Source organism: Humulus lupulus, chromosome 6 (assembly GCF_963169125.1).
Source record: "Humulus lupulus chromosome 6, drHumLupu1.1, whole genome shotgun sequence".
Classification (NCBI taxonomy): Eukaryota; Viridiplantae; Streptophyta; class Magnoliopsida; order Rosales; family Cannabaceae; genus Humulus; species Humulus lupulus.
Window position 1 is genome coordinate 26,321,098 of NC_084798.1, and position 6,055 is coordinate 26,327,152.

The window sequence follows — 6,055 nt, forward strand, 5'->3', positions numbered from 1 at the left end:
ATAAATGATAAAGAAAAAGAAAAAGAATGTATATTACTTTATTTGTTATCCCATTTTTATAAAAATAATAAATATAAGCAATAATTATATATATTACAAATTTTTAATTTTTGAATATATAGAAAATTTTCCTAAGGACTATTATTATAAATTCTTTAATAATAGGTTGAGAGAACTACAGACAAGAAAAATACACAACGGTGTTCTATCAATTGGCAAATATTAATCATATATCCAACTATTATAATTGTTCTCAAAATATATGTTACACATACAGTAAAAAATTGTATTAAATAATTTGACGACTTTTTTTTTAGAGAATCCTGCAGGAAAACCATTTCATATTATAAAAGTTGTGCAGAAAGTAGTACTATATAATGACATAGCTAGCTTCATATGATTTTACATCTTTTACCGCTATTCAACATTTTAGTCATGAGCATAGACTATATGAAGATCAGTTCTCATTTATATTTTAGTCATGAGCATAAATTACAGGGAGATGATTTTGATAATTAGCATGATTGGATTACAGAGTTTAGCTTGATTGGACTTTTAATTAAAGTCATAAGATGGAAAAAAGAGTTTCAAAAAATCTAAATGACAGGATTGAAAGTATGAAAGTTGAAGTAAAAAGAAGAAGATAGACACAAATGATTTGTTACGAATTGCTTTACAACTATTGGTGATGAGTTTTTTGATCATTGAAATGAGCATTTAAGCTAAATATTTGTGTGTCCGTGCACGCACGTGCTTTCATTTATTATGATTATTTACCTTTCATGTTTATGATGATTATCTTTCATTCTTTCACTTATTACTTTTTTTAAGTATTATTGACTGAATTAATATATTCATGCATGTTTTATTTTTTTAGAATAATAATCATTCCCAATTTTAAAATCAGAATCAAAACTCAAAATCTTTTGGTTGTTCTTCTTCCTTAAACATCAAACCATACATATTACAGAAAATTCACACAACACAAAAAAATAGAAAATTTAGAAAGAGAGAAAATAATTCACACAACACACACCAAACAACATCAACGAAATATCCTTGTAAACACAACCTCTTTTCTTAATTATTTCTTATTGTAGTGCACCAAATTTTTTTTTTAGATTATTTAAATTTTGTGAATTATTTGATTTAAATGTTAAGTGTGATGAATTGTTTTATTTAAGTGTTGTTATTTTATTTGGTTGATTATTTGTTTTATTTGATTGTTTATTATTTTATTTAATTGTTAGAATTGTTTGGTTAATTAATTTAATAAGTGAATAATTGTGTAACATGTTATTTTACTATTAGTGTTACATTTTAATTAAGTGTGACAATTGAGGTAATTATGTGAGCTATGGTGGAATGCACTAAGGTGCATGATAGATAGTAATGCACCCTAGTGATTTAGTGTGTGCTAGTGCATGGTAGCATGGTACACACGTGTAGATTTTCTACACACTTTATATTTTCTTATTTTAGATTTTATTTGAGTTAATTTATAAAAAATAAAAAAAAATAAAAGAAAAGGGAAATAGGGTGTTTGGGCGTGTGAACCTAGTGGGAAAGGAATTATTTCTTTTAAGTAATAAAAATCAAAAAATTGAAGACAATAGTTATTTTGGGGATAGGCATGTGATCATTTTTATTCCTTTATATCTATTATTATAAAAGAAAATTAAGAGAAATTAAGAGAAAATAAAATGGAAAAAGGAAACTTACCATTTTGTGTTGGTGAGGCTTTATGAGAGAATAATGATAAAGGGGAAAGGAAAGAGGAGAAGAGCCATTTGCTCTTGTGGCTGCCGTGACCTAGAGAGAGAGAGAGAGAGAGAGAGTGGCATGTAGAGAGAGAGAGAGAGAGGAAGAAAGAAAGAAAGAAAGAAAGAAGGAGAAGGTGAAGAGGAACCCATCTTAGAGTATGTTCTCTTGTTTTTCTTGTTTGTATAATCTCTTTTTATTGATAATATGTGATTGACTTGTTTTACTGTTGTGTGTGTTTGGGTTCTTTCTTCTCCTCATGGTGGTTTTCCAATAAAAACCCTAGGCTTGAACAAGGGTGTGGAGTTTGGGTATTGATCTTATTGTGTTCTTGATTTTACAATCAAGAGAGGTAATGGTTTTGGTGGGTTGTCTATGAGGTTTTGATGATGATGTTAATGGTTGATTTTGGTAGGATTGGTGAATATGATTTGTATATTTTGAGAGTATGATTTGTTTTAAAAGGGTTGTGATGTTGATTTTGCTATGCATAAAAAAATGGTGATAATCTGTGAATGCATGCATGGAGATTTCGGCCTAGGCATACCTAAGTATGTTCTTGATATTTTTGTGTGATGTTGTGTGATTTTCAATATATTAGATCCATGTTTTAGGACCTATGTATTATGGGTAAGTTGATAATTGGCAATCTTGATATTTGGATCCATGAAATTTTGATAGGATGTATGTTATATTGAGAATGAATAAATTATAAGATGCATGAAAATAATGATAGAAACATGTTAGGATAATATAAGGCATATGTGAATATGGTGCTTATGAATTACTATATGTTATTGTTATTGATAGTGTTTTGTTGGTTTTCATGGAATAGCAAAAAAAAAAAATGGTTTTAAAAGAATTCATGTGAATATGTTGGTGATATTAGAAACATGCATATAATAAGAGTATGATGAGGTTTTGGACATGTATGATTTTATGTAATTTTTGGGACAAAAGTTGAGTTTCATGAGGAATTAAGCTTGCTGTTTTTTTTGTAAATAATTGGGAAAAAGTTGATAAAAAGATGATTTGCATGCATAAGTAATGTTCTTGATGTTATGTTAATTTTATGAAATTAAAAAGGGGATTTTAAGTCCCATTAAAATGATATTTTACTCAATTATTTACCTACAGAATTTTTATTGAATTTTAGAAAATATGAGCTTTTTAAATTGATTATGGTGATTTTTAATGATAAAAATAGTTGCTGGAATTTTTGTAAGAAAATATAAAGTGAGTTTCACTAAAATGAATTGGATAAGTTTTTGGAATTTTTCCTAAGTTATGGTAATATTGAAAAATGGTATTTATAATGGTATGAATGCATATTTTGACAAGTTATGATTTTTCCTTTATTTTGATTGAGAAAAATATTTAGATTCTATTTATTTGTGATTTTTGAGAAAATAAATTGTGGCTGAAAGTTTGTTTTAAAAAGGTTAAAAATTGTTATTTAAATTGTCACATATGGATTTTGTTACATAAAACAAAGTCTTATATAATTTAAATAAAAATATATTTTCCACACTTAAAAATATATTTTTCACCTCATTATGTAACACAATGATAAAATTTATTTTTCTAAAGAAACATATTAAAAATAGGCATTTTAATTAAATCCAAGCTTTTTGGTTAATTCTTTGTAATTTGAGATTAATGAATGAAATTTGTCACATATTTTATTTTTAAGCTAAAATAAAATAATTTTATAAAATAAATAATGTTTTGAGAAATTTAATCAACTTAGAAATTTTAAGAAAAATAAAGCATGCAATATGTCTATTGATTTTAAAACAATAAAAGTAAGAAATGTAGAATTATCGTTTTTGAAAACGTCTTTATTACGCAATGTTCCCACGTATGCATGTTACATGCAAATCCACTTTTACGTCCAAAATTATGTTTATTATTCAACTATGTGGTTTTTATGAAACGATCATGCTAGTAAAATGGGTAGAACGAGCATTATTCTTTTATGGCGATAATTGCATGTTTTGTGTAACTGTTATCATGAGTGCATGACCCATGCACACATGAGTTGTATGGAAGGGCAAAATAATAATTTTATGAACTTAAGAAATGTTATTTTTATTATGATATAGGCTCGTTGAAATATTGTGAAATTCTTAGCTTGGACCTGAGGTAAGGAAGTTAGATAGATTCTATGATTTTATGCTATGAATGGTAAGACTGTTGTGTGAATAAATTGTTATGAATTTTGAGTGCCTTAATGTGATGATATGTTGAATGTGATATGTGTATGGATGTTAGATACATCAAACCAGTTACGATGTCAGATACATCAAACAGATTACGATGTTAGATACATCAAACAGATTACGATGTCAGATACATCGCACGAGTTACTAAGGACATTGAGACGTAACTCCTAGGGCGAACGCGCCGAGGTTATTTAAGGACCAGTGATCTCCTGTTTACCTCATAGGGTGACATGGACAACTAGCGATCCATGCTCATCATGTATGCTGTATGTTTGTGATATGTCACGTTTATGTTATGATATGATGATATGTTACGATTATGTTATAATATGATGATATGTTACGATTATGTTATGATATGATGATATGTTACGATTACGTTTTGACGTACCATGATGTTTTAGATGAACGTTAGTGTTTGCTTTTGTTGTATTCTTACTTGCTTATTTGTTTGTACTTCCTTACTGGGCTTTTAGCTCACCCCCTTACTTTCCTTCCAGGTAGCAAATAGGATTTCTTTATGGCACGCGTGGTGACGTGAGGAGTTCTTTCATCATGGGGTGTATGGCGTGGGGTAATCCTATGGACGAAAAAACGATCAACGTAGAACGCCATTTTAAATTATGTTTTGTTTTTAAGAGACTTTCCTAAACTATCAGTGGGACTCAGTTATTTAATTTTTTGGTTTCTTTGAACTTTGCATAAAAACCTATGTTTTATTTTAAAACTTGTGGCGCCAACTTGCATGGTTTTAAATAAGTCCCCCTGAGACTTTGATAATGAATGTTATTCTTTTATAAACTATGTTATGCGAATGTTTTGTAAGTATTAGTTTAGGGCGTTCTTTACACTTATTTAAAATATATTTTTAATTATTAAATTATATCATTAATTAATAAAACGTGAGAGAATTTTGGTCATACTTAAAATTAGTTTGACCAAAATCAGTGCAGTATGTACTATCTTGATCAATTTTGCAAAATATTAAGTCTGAAATGTCATTTGACAAAACATAAGGGCCGATTGAGTATTTGGGTAAAGCACAGAAGTCGAACGAGTATTTTTCCTTTTTATAATATTTGCTTTCGCATAATTTATACATATATATTTACTTCTTTATCAAATGTTATTGAAGCTTATAAGAATAAGAATAATTTCTAACTTCTTTAATAATAAAGAAATCATGAAAAAGATGATATTCTTCGTCATTGAGAAGCAAAACAAAAAATGCATAATATGAGGTTTTAACACAAAAGAAAAAAAAAAGAATTTGAAGTATATATTACTGCTTTTGATGAGAAAAATAGAATCATAATTTCTCTACTGCAAGTTTAGAATAAAGTACCAAGCAAAAGAATAAAAGAAAAGAAAAATGACAGAATGTATGTTACTTGGTGAATGGGAAAAGTTGTAGTAATCACTTTAAATATAAAAGAAACAAGAAAGGAATGAGAATTATGAATTGTTTAAGAGATGGTAAGCTAACCATTAATTTGTATTGTATTTAAAGTTAATATGAATAAGAATGATTTTAGCTTTTATTTTTAATAAAGAGATGTGAAAAAGAAAGACTTCTATCATTGAGAGGGAAAAAAAATGCTTGGTGTAAGTGTTTACACACATTAGAAAAAATAAAAGGAATTTGAGCTATATCTTATTAAAAATCAGAATAAAATTTTCTCTAAGGAAGCTAGGTTTCAATTAGAGATAAATAGAGATAGGGTTGATCAAATAAATAGAAAGAATGTATATTACTTTATTTTTTTACAAAGAATGTGAAAAAGAAAGGAGAATACTAGTATATTTATTGCTTAAACCATTTCTATTTTAGCCTAAGTTCATGCTAAAGATGTTTTATATCTTTAATAAAGACATGAAAAGAGTTATAATTTGTCATTGAGGATCAATTTTTTTTAATTATATTATGTTTATTTTTCTTTTAACTGTTTGAAAGAATAAAATTTTAATTTTACAAGTTTTCTACTATATTTACATATCAGGAAAAAAAAAAATTGATAACTAAATTGTTATAGATCTAAGGAAGAGAATTATTCAATTATCATCTAAAC

The 6,055-nt window shown here is 27.3% G+C and overlaps 1 long non-coding RNA gene across 1 annotated transcript; it reads left to right on the plus strand.

Annotated features, from left to right (window-relative positions):
- The first annotated feature begins 1,698 nt into the window (after nucleotides 1–1,698).
- Nucleotides 1,699–4,923, plus strand: LOC133783916 (uncharacterized). Its single transcript, XR_009871021.1, has 3 exons — nucleotides 1,699–1,919; nucleotides 2,048–2,113; nucleotides 4,487–4,923. It is a non-coding gene; the product is annotated as an uncharacterized LOC133783916 (long non-coding RNA).
- Nucleotides 4,924–6,055: the final 1,132 nt, after the last annotated feature.